The 12009-nt window shown below is 39.3% G+C and overlaps 1 protein-coding gene across 1 annotated transcript in view; it reads right to left on the bottom strand.

The window, feature by feature from the left end:
- Positions 1–12009, bottom strand: part of reep3b (receptor accessory protein 3b) — a 105507-nt gene that overhangs the window by 18998 nt on the left and 74500 nt on the right. The window lies entirely within an intron of this gene.

Below are 12009 nucleotides of genomic sequence, written 5' to 3' on the forward strand. Positions count from 1 at the left end.
ACAGTTTTAGGTGTAGGGAGTTTGTGCGCTTCACCACTTGATAGCAAGCCCTACTCAATGAGTTCAGAGTATACTGTATAACTTAAGTTTTATATTTATCATCATCGTACTTATATGTAGACATTATTACTTATATGGACGCCACTTTTCTATTAATTATATATGTTATGTAAGCTTGTATGGATTTATTTTTTGTTCTTTCATTATAGTTCTTACCTAATCTAATTTGTTTTACTTTTTTGTAACTATCTCTTTGGTATCTTGTAAAGAACTTTGAACAACATTCTCTGTAAGAATGTGCTATAGAAATAAATGTTTTTGCTGGTGTGAAAGTTTCCATACAAAATAAAAGAGTAACAGAGAGTCACCATAGTTCCACATTAGTAATCTCCACTGCACAGCTTACTGAGAAAGAATAAGTTGGGGAAAAGCAAGCAAAGCTAACTGCTTGTACAGCTATGTGCTCCAATTGAGAGAAAAACGTTACTTTTTGCTAGGTTTTCACTTTAGTACTCAAAAAAAAAAAAAAAAAAGGTCTGTGTCACTGCAAATGTGTTTAAATTCTTTTTTAAATAATCAGATTTGAATGTAAATGCAGCCTTAATAATGCCAGTTTCTCTATTGCCCAACAAACTAAGTTGAATTTGTAAGAATTTAAATGTCCTTCCAAATAGCACATTTAACACTAGTGATGCAGGAAAACAAGACGTAGAGGAATAAAAATCGTTTTATGGAGATGAATGTGAATCATTGTGAACCACATGATTTATCATGATTAATATGGTTGAAATTAAACAGTATCAACAAAAGAAATACATAAAATGCCTCCTATTCTATAAACACAATAACAGCTTGCTTACCAAGAGTGGAAGGAGACGAGACGAGATGTTGTGCCAAGAGATCTAACCACGCCCGGGGCCGGAAGTAAAAGTCAAAGAGTAGATGACAAAGTAGAAACGTCGTAAAGAATTCAAAAACGTTAGCGCAATGCACACGCAGAGCAGGTTAGAGATAATGGAAGTATGAAATTTAGAAAGTCTCAAAAAAATTATAGTAAAGATCGCATTAGCGCAAACAAATGAAAATTATTACTGGGTGAAATAACAGAAGAGCGAAAAGAGACTGAATATATTGTTTGTGTTGGTATCAGGGGAAAAAAAAAAGTTTTTCTTCCCAATGAAGAGGTGTATCTGCGAGAATTAAAAGATTTGTTGTTTGGTGAAAGTGAAATCCTGCGAGAGAAAATTTCAAGCCACGTAAGACAAGAGCTTATGCAAAGAGATTTGGAGAACTCCTGCCCACATAACCACACACACGGTTCGATCATTTCTCATTTGTGTGAATGCTATAGTCAGACACATTTCTTGTAGAGAGAAAGAAACGATATTCACACACGGGCAGTTATGTTGCGTTGTCATGACGTAATTCCAAACACGGAATCAAAATTCAATGTAATATTGATGAAAAGGTAAAAGCGAAAAGAGATCGAAAATATGGACATAGTATATAGATATTGTTTGGCTTTAAACTTTAAGTTGGAGACTTGTAGATCATCTAATTCGTGTTGCCATCAGGGAAAAGTAGTGTTTCTTCCCAATGATGAGGCCTATCTGCGGGAATTAAAAGTTTTGTTGTTTGGTGAAAGTGAAATCCACATACGCAAGCGGCAGAAAGGCTTGTGCATAGCGCAGGCAGGGGGGTTGGGGAGCAAAGCCCCCTAGTGTTTTTATATACAAATCTCAGAACACGGCTTGAAGTCAAAGAAATCTACCATACAGTACAAAGAAAAATGAAAATGTCACATGGCAACATCAATAAGAATTCAATCTGTTCACACGGACAGCCACAAACTTCTCACAGTCATTTCACAAGACAGAAACACAGATCTACATCTCTGAAAAGAAAGTCTTTAAAAACACAAGTCAATACACTGGAAGTACAGATTTTCTGTTATGTTCTATTACAGCATGCGCATCGGCAGTCTACACAGATAACAATGGTGTGCACTTTCAGCTCAATGGAAATAAACCCAAAGATACTACTTTACACGCCATTATTACTGTTACTAATGAGAGACACACTCACAAAGTGTGAGCGTCATTTCTGCATTGTCATTTATTTTTTTATTTGTTCATATGCAGACTTTTAAATGTGTATTAACCAAATGTTTGTGAGGCTTCCTTACTTGCACTGTTATCCTCCTATAGTTATTTACTGGATTTTCATAGACATTGTTCAGTGAATACCAATATTTCTGAACAAAGGAGCAGCCTGCAAATGTAGAACACTGATGTCTTTACCTCATACAGTATCTGAAGTGTAATGTTTTAGCTGATGTCTCATGAAAACGATCTCAGGGAGTGCAAGAGAGTCAATTATCTCTTGTGACAGACACAAGCCTGACAAAGAAATGATAAAATGACACTTCTGTATTTGTTACTTGTAAAATGAGAGCATGTCACACACATTTGTGAACTGTTGGTGTCATATGTATGTTAGGAAAGGAGAGCCATTTTCCATGCAGATTATGTGGCCCAGAAATGTTTCAACAGCAGCAGTCCAGAGTTAAGCCTGAGAGGTGTTATTGTGTTGTATAATCAGTCTTGAATGAGTGTGCAGTGATAAAAATGCACTCCTGTAACATGAATACTTACTTATAAGGTGCCAATATCTGCTGGTGTGACTCAAGAGCACATTATAATTACATGCAGTATTTAAATGTTATCATTTTTAGATAGTAGTAGGCTGCTGCACTTAAGCAGTGCATCTCCTGTAGTACAGTATTTGGGCAGAGATACCTCCACAGTATTCACATATGGTGGTTTAAACTGACTGATGTATACATGAATGTTCTTTTCATGATTCAAGTATATTAAAAATTGCAAAGGAAACCTGTTCCACCTTTACAAGCAAACATGGGAATGGACCTTTCAGGGTTAGCAATAAAAAAAAAAAAAAAAAAGACATCTGTCCATTGATTCATTTTCACCACTGTCTAAATGTACCACAAACATTAAGGCATGAAGCAGTGGATAAGCAAAATGAAATGTACTAGTTTCTCAGTCTCAGTCTAATACAGAGGTAGTGTAAACAATGTCATGGGAAAAGGCCCAACAGGATGTGCCCCTTAACACAAGCACAACCCGCTCACTTGCACAAGATCACCAGAGATACCTGAATAGACTTAAAACAAATCTACATGGGGAAGACAAGAAGATTGACAGGACTCCCTAGTGCGACCCAGCACACACACTTCAAAACAATCCTCATGTACTCTGTAGCTCCAGCCATCCAGCGTACTGCTGTTACCACTAGAATACATCACATTTAATACAATGCAACTGGGGCTTTTGCAGCAAGCTCTGGCACTCACAAATTAGTGTTCTATTTTTGAAGGATCCAAGTTTATGGCAAACAAAGACAAGCACATTATGCAGTGGACCCAATGCAATCATCGTCATTGAGCTTATATATTTATCTTTTTAACTAAAACAACGATTCCTTCTGAGTGCCTACTGGCTTTTTCAGACATTTTTGTAATCTTGCAAGTTTTTTTTAACATAACTTAGAATTTGAATATGTTAGTTTTAATAAAGAAAAAAATGAAATGCTGTTTTTTTTTTAATGGAAATATAAACAAACTGATCTTGCACACAACATTGTTATTTTTATTTTTTGGGAACTCTTGCTTTATCATTTTAAACACTGACAGCAGAGGGATTTATTGAACATATTCAGTGCTCCCCAATGTTATGCCTTATTTCTAAGCCAAAATATCATTTAAAATAGTTTCATAATGCATATCAGACACACATAGGTATGAGAGATGCTCTCAACTACATGCTCCACAGAAACTAAGCCCACTTGGATAAAGCCAGTACCACAGTCAGGATAATGTTCCTTGACTTCTCCAGTGCTTTTAGCACCATTCTGCCTCATCAGCTGGGGACACAGCTCAAGGCTTTGAATCTTGATGCCCCCCCGCCCAGTCTCCTGGATCATGGACTACCTGAACAGACAGTAGTTTGTAAGGCTGAGAGACTGTGTGTCAGAAATGGTGGGGTCTAATACTGGAACACCTCAGGGAACTGTCCTGTCTCCCATCTGCACAAAAGACTTCCAGCACAATACCAGCACTTGCCATCCACAGAAATTTTGAGATGACCCATCCATCATAGGCTGCTTTAATAATAGAGATCAGTCAGAGTTCAGGAAGGTTATGCAGGACTTTGTCTTATGGTACTGGGATAACAACATGCAATTCAACATCAGGAAGACAAAAGAGATGGAGGACATGGAAGTACTGGACTGGTGTGAAAAAACTGTGGTGCTGTACAAGAAGGGCCAGAGCAGACTGTATTTGCTAAGGAGACTCCGGTCTTTTGATGTGTGCAGCATACTGCTGGAATTGTTTTACCAGTCCATTGTTGCCACTTCGGTGTTTTACACTGCAGTCTCCCAGAGAAGCAACCACAGCTCAAAAGAAGCACAATGCCTGAACAAACTTATCAGGAAAAAGCCTGCTCCATTCACAGGGTGCTGGAACTGCAAGCTGATGAGGAAAAGGGTAGTAACAAAGTTGGATGCCATCATGAAAAATCCCCCCATCCCCTCCAAGAGGTGCTCTCTTGGAATACTTTAAGCCACGGGCTCAGTTGCCAGTAGTGTGTCTCTGTGGGTCTTTTCTGCCCACTGCTATCAGATAATTCAATGCATCCACCTAATGTACTCGGGAAGTTCAATTTTATTTATTTATGAATTGATTGATTGGCTGTATTATATGTCCTGTGATTCTGTACATTTGTTCTTTATGTTTCTGCTGCTGTTCGCATCTGAACTTCTCCATGGGATTAATAACTTTTATATAATTTAATCTAATTTAAGAAAAAGAACCAAGTGCACTGGACCTTTATAAGCCAATTTTTTAATTTGCATCTTGCTCAAATACTGTTACAGTTCCTAAATTATATGTCTTGCTAATGTTTTGCACTTTTTAGTTTAATTCTAAATGTGCAAATGCATAGTCTTTAGCTGCTAAGACTATAGAAGTAAAACTGCTAAGAAAACAAAATGTTAAGAATTTAAGGGTATTGTTTGAGAACTTTCCACGACTACATATTCACTTATTGTTTACTTTCATGAACTTTTACATGGACCATCTCTATAATAGTACTATAGATCTGAATAGCACAGCTCAAGGCATACTGTATTTATGGGGGAAATGCTGCAAGATTTCAAATACTGTATGAGGTGCGATTAAAAAGCCCAAGTAATAATGGGAATCATCAGCTCTAAAGTTCCATTTTTAACTGTTCACTTGTTATAACAGCACGGCTTTTCTCTTCCAGTTCAATAAATAATACATTTTATTTATATAGCTCCTTTTTCTTATTTTGCTATAGTTTTTCTTGTTTGCACAACCACTCTCCTGTAGTTGACAGAATGTGTTCAGCATTGGTATAACAGGTCTCACAGGTGACGGTCCGGAGAACAAGATCAGCATGGCACTTCTTCATATACACAGGTTCACAGGGCATCCTTTCCCACTAGGGCACGGTCAGAAACCTTCCTTGCTGCTTTTCCCTGACTGCCACAAATGCCCAAGTAAATCCGTGTAATAGTGCCTGGTCATACAAGCCTTTAACTCTTTTAGGGCTAATTTTTTTTTTTGTTTCTTTTCTCCCAGGGCTGAATATTTTTCCAAAAACTAACATTTTTTAAAAAAGAACACAAAGCAATTGTTTAACATGTCAAATCAACAAAAAATATTTACTTTTGACAAATGTTACTGTCTTGCATGTTGTATGAGCCTGCATACTCTATGATTTCACATACATATCACATACATTTTACACAGCAAAGTCTGATCTCGCTCAAAGCAGCCAATTTCAGTCATTGCCACATTGCACTCCTTACAATATGTGTTGTTTTGGTGCCTATTTTTCAATTGTCTGTTGCTGCACTTTCTAACATATATTGTTAGTGTGTACTGTAGAGAGACAAGTCACCCATTTGCCATCGTGCCATGCCACTGCCACCAAGTTTTCTGCCTGCATGAAAACCGTATTGTCACCTCTTTTCATCTTCTGAAACTTTATGAACTTTATGTATGGCATTATAGCCTGGCTCACCCCACGGGATTTGCTTCTGTTTATTACAGAAGTGAATAAAACTTTGCAGCAGCACGTACCTAAGCCACCAGGGGACAAAACACGTTTGGACCAATGCTCCCTGAAGTTATATCACCAGTTCTGTCCCATCTCTATTTGTAATGCCACAGCGCGCTTCATCTCGTCTTTCGTTGTGGGTTTCCACTTTGAAAAACGAGAATGCGATGCAAACGCAGCCCGCAATTCAAAAAAAATCTCTGCCTACCTGTTTGTCTCGTCTGACAGTAGCTGAAAAGCAGCATCAGGAGAGAGCAGCCTGAAGTACAGCAGCTGGTGATCTGTCGTGTCCAACAGGAAGCCATGCCGTCTTGTAAACTCCGGTAGCCATATCGGCTCTCAACGGATCAATGTCTGTGTATTTATCCCATGCGAACCTTGCCGTAGATGCATCGGCTGCGCGAAGGCACTCAACTGGCAGCAGATCCGCTGGCGCGGCATCGGCTGGTGTCTGATCAGCTGATGCCTGCTTCTCACTCTCTTGCTCGATCTCCTGATCACTGCCAATAAAATCCGAGTCTGAAAAATTAAGAGTCCGACTCTGCGATAATGCGCAAAACATCGTCTGCCGAGTGTTTTCTTTTCTGCACTTGCTTTGCTCCCTTTTCACATGTCAATGCCATCTTGCCTTTGTTTACATTTCGCAACTCACGCACACGCAAGGTTTAGTTGCCGAGTCAACGAGTCTAGCATTCCTCCAAGCACAGAGGGAATGCCTGTGACGTGACAGTGAGATTTGTCGCCATTAACAGCTGATTGTCGCCCCCTATCCCTGGATGTCGACTTTTGTCGACATTCGCCTTCAACCCCTCCTGTCGACAAAAGTCGACATCCGCCCTAAAAGAGTTAAAGGCTTTTAATCCATATGGACTATATCCTCAGTGTTAGAAACATTTCTGCACATAAATTTGATGGCACTGGCTGGAAATGCAAGTTTCTTTGGTGTTGGAGCATCACCATGTTTCCAATATTTTGTTTCCAATATCCCTGCTGTTCTTTGGACTCTGCATCACAGGGAGGTATTAAATTTTCTTTGATTTCCACCAATCCGAATTCATTATCTTAAGATTTTCCTTGGCACACTTCATGTAATGTTGCTTCATTTTAGAAGTCACAAGTATGGCCACCCAACATTCACAGAAAATGTACATAATTACATTTTCATGAGAAGTAGATTCCACTGACCCATAATTAATCCCCGTGGTGTTTCGTGCACAGTCACTCTTCAGTGCTATTTCATTATTCTTTAAGAATGCATTTAAGAAGTTTGAATGTTCAGTGAAAAGATGGCACCAACACTCTACACAAATGAAGTCTTGGGCATTCTGCACGAAAATACTGTTGTGTTAGGGAGCAAGTTGCATGTGCTGCCTATTCATTAACTTATGATTGTCAGCTAGAGAACAGCTGTGCTGACTGCATCACTGGTAAAGTTCAACATCAAGACTATCATCATATTTATGGAGTATAATTAAAATCTTACTAAAACGTTTAACCAACATGTTCCAGGTATGGTCACGCACACTCTTGCCATTGTTGAGATACAGGTTAAATATATAATTTACTACAATTGAAAGTATACAAACTACTGAGAACACAGTCCTTTAAAGTAGATACAGTCATGGCCGAAATTATCGGCACCCCTGGAATTTTCCCAGAAAATACACCATTTCTCCCAGAAAATTGTTGCAATTACAAATGTTTTGCTATACACGTTTATTTCCTTTATGTGCATTGGAACAACAGAAAAAAACAGAAAAAAAGCCAAATCTGACATTTCACACAAAACTCAAAAACCGGGCTGGACAAAACTATTGGCACCCTCAACATAATATTTGGTTGCACGCCCTTTGGAAAAAATAACTGAAATCAAGCGCTTCCTATAACCATCAACAAGCTTGTTACACCTCTCAACTGGAATTTCTGACCACTCTTCTTTTGCAAACTGCTCAAGGTCTCTCAGATTTGAAGGGCGCTTTCTTCCAACAGCAATTTTGAGATCTCTCCATAAGTGATAAATAAGATTTAGATCCGGACTCATTGCTGGCCACTTCAGAACTCTCCAGCGCTTTGTCTTCAACCATTTCTGGGTGCTTTTAGAGGTATGTTTGGGGTCATTGTCCTGCTGGAACACCCATAACCTCTGACGCAGACCCAGCTTTCTGACACTGGGCCCTACATTGCACCCCAATATCTTTTGGTAGTCTTCAGATTTCATGATGCCTTGCACACAGTCAAGGCATCCAGTGCCAGAGGCAGCTAAACATCCCCAAAACATCTTAGAACCTCCACCATGTTTGACTGTAGGTACTGTGTTCTTTTCTTCATAGGCCTCATTCCGTTTTCTGTAAACAGTAGAATGATGAGCTTTACCAAAAAGCTCTACCTTGGTCTCATCTGTCCACAAGACGTTCGCCCAGAAGGATTTTGGCTTCCTCAGGTACATTTTGGCAAATTCCAGTCTGGCTTTTTTATGTTTCTGTGTCAGCAGTGGGGTCCTCCTGGCTCTCCTGCCATAGCGTTTCATTTCGTTCAGATGTCGACGGATAGTTCAAGCTGACACTGTTGCACCCTGAGTCTGCAGAACAGCTTGAATATGTTTTGAAGTTGATTGGGGCTGTTTATCCACCATTCGGATTATCCTTCATTGCAGTCTGTTATCAATTTTTCTCTTCTGTCCACGTCCAGGGAGATTAGCTACAGTGCCATGTGTTGTGAACTTCTTAATTATGTTGCGCACAGTGGACAAAGGAACATGAAGATCTCTGGAGATGGACTTGTAGCCTTGAGATTGATGATATTTTTCCACAGTTTTTGTTCTCAAGTCCTCAGACAATTCTCTGCTCTTCTTTCTGTTCTCCATGCTTAGTGTGGCACACTCAGACACAGAACAGAAAGGTTGAGTTAACTTTTCTCCATTTTAACTGGCTTCAGGTGTGATTGCTATATTGCCAGCACCTGTTTCTTGCCACAAGTGAGTTCAAACGAACATCATATGCTTGAAATAAAACGAGTTACCCACAATCTTGAAAAGGTGCCAATAATTTTGTCCGGCCCATTTTTGGAGTTCTGTGTGACATGATGTCAGATTTGGCTTTTTTTCCTCTGTTTTTTTGTGTTGTCCCAATGCACATAAAGGAAATAAACATGTATGTACAAAAACATTTGTAATTTCAATAATTTTCTGGGAGAACTCCAGGGGTGCTGATAATTTCGGCCATGATGGTAATTGCAGCCACAATGTTTCATATGTTATTACAAACAGACGCAGCACCTTTGCCTTCAACAACCCATGTCTACATGCTAGTAGTTACTGTGCATTACCGTCAGCTATATATCTTGCTGCAGAACTGTGTGTCTGTAATTCCTTTGATTTTACGTGTTAGTCTTCATTTATGTAGCTGCAATATCCATAGGTGTAGTGAGGGGAGCAGATCTTGTGTGTGAATCTAACAACCCCATAATATATTTGACAGTTGTTTGATTACAGAAAGAATTATAATTCAGACAATCTCTCATACAAAGCCCACATCACCTCCACCAAATTTAAATCCCGGCTACATCCCTTGGTGGTTGGCACATTCTAAAAGTCTTTTGGGAGTGCAAGTTTATTGGCTTTGGCTGATGTGGATTTCAGTGCCAGTATTTTTTTGGTATTGTTATTCTGTACAACATTGCTCACTTAAAGAATTGTGGTGACTTGGCTCAAGATAACTGATTAACTGCCAAAATACTTTGCCATATTATTGTACACACCCATTGTATAATTTCATATGACTGCTGGCCATTACAATTATTTTTTGTTAGTGCTACAGTCCAGCCTCACAAAAGGCATAGTTGTTTTGTATGTGGTAATGCACTGCAGATGTGCTGCTTTGATACTTCAGTGCCATATTGCATAGTTTGTAGCAAACTTCACTCTTTTGCTTGAGAAGCTGCCAAATCAATCTACATTTAGCAAGCCTGACTTTTGCTGATTTAAAAAAGGTGCCTATTCTGCCCACAGATGTGAAATGACCTGACATGTAGCCCAAATACGGTTTTCATGTGCCCATTTAATTAACATGTCTCAAGATAATTATAAGATTATTTGGTTTAATAATTAACCAATTGGTTAGAATTTTGCATTCCAAAAAGTCACACATTCACTACTAATTGTCTAGGTTAGAACTACCAAATGACCTAATGTGCACATAGGAAGCAAACTGGAGTAACAGGAGAAAATACCACATAGACACAGAACTTAAGCCAACTCAACTTGCTCAGTGCTTTGGATTTTAGTTCTACTGTTTTTGATTTCTTTGTCCCACTTCCATCTGGCAAAAGGTTCTGTAGAATCCAGTACATCACTTCAGTGCAATTACTATTACAGTGGAACCTCAATTTGCGAGTAACTTGGTTTACGAGTATTTTGCAAGACGAGCAAAAATTTTTAATACATTTTCACTTGTTAAATGAGCGAGGTCTTGCAGTACAAGTAATATGTACTGTATACGCTTTGTTTGCTGAGCGTCATGTGATCACAACTGAGCTGATGGTTCTTCTCTCTCTCTCACTGCGGGATTGTGGGCAATCATCTCCTATTCTCCATCTGAGTCGGCGTGCCTCACTCATATAGTCAACATCCGTACGAGCGTATAGTGTTTACTACAGCATTAGCATTGTGACTGTGTCCGTGTGTGTGTGTATGTGTGCTTGCATGTGCTCGTGTGTGTGTGTTCGTGTGTGTGTGTGTGTGCTGTGACGTGCGAGTCCCCATCTTGTCCCCAAATTGCAAGTCACTCTCCGTTGGTACCGTAAACTGACCTGACTTCTGTTCTTCTTTGCTAATCTTTTAGAACTAAGTGTAGCAGTAAATAGGCACTAATGTAGAAGCAAAGATACCACGCTATTCTAATATGATTTGATGTGCATTAAAAGCAAATCAGAGACTTATAGTTATACATGCCATCTGTGTGGATTAGTTGTAATGGACAGACACACAACAACTTTTTGAAGGCAGGCTACAGAGCACCTACAAAGTTAGGGTTCTCAGAGTTCAGAGCCCCTGGAAAAAGTGGTACACTTTACAGGTGCTGGTCATAAAATTAGAATATCATGACAAAGTTGATTTATTTCAGTAATTCATTCAAAAAGTGAAACTTGTATATTAGATTCATTCGTTACACACAGACTGATGTATTTCAAATGTTTATTTCTTTTAATTTTGATGATTATAACTGACAACTAATGAAAGTCCCAAATTCAGTATCTCGGAAAATTAGAATATCAATTAAGACCAATGCAAAAAATGGATTTTTAGAAATGTTGGCCAACTGAAAGGTATGAACATGAAAAGTATGAGTATGTACAGCACTCAATATTTAGTTGGGGCTCCTTTGGCCTGGATTACTGCAGCAATGCGGCGTGGCATGGAGTCTATCAGTCTGTGGCACTGCTCAGGTGTTATGAGAGCCCATGTGGCCTTCAGCTCTTCTAAATTGTTGGGTCTGGCATAGTGCATCTTCCTCTTCACAATACCCCATAGATTTTCTATGGGGTTAAGGTCAGGCGAGTTTGCTGGCCAATCAAGAACAGGGATACCATGGTCCTTAAACCAGGTACTGGTAGCTTTGGCACTGTGTGCAGGTGCCAGGTCCTGTTGGAAAATGAAATCTGCATCTCCATAAAGTTTCTCAGCAGCAGGAAGCATTAAGTGCTCTAAAACTTCCTGGTAGACGGCTGCGTTGACCTTGGACCTCAGAAAACACAATGAACCAACACCAGCAGATGACATGGCACCCCAAACCATCACTGACTGTGGAAACTTTACACTGGACCTCAAGCAACATGGATTCTGTGC

The sequence above is a fragment of the Erpetoichthys calabaricus genome, chromosome 2, assembly GCF_900747795.2.
Source record: "Erpetoichthys calabaricus chromosome 2, fErpCal1.3, whole genome shotgun sequence".
Taxonomy (NCBI): Eukaryota; Metazoa; Chordata; class Cladistia; order Polypteriformes; family Polypteridae; genus Erpetoichthys; species Erpetoichthys calabaricus.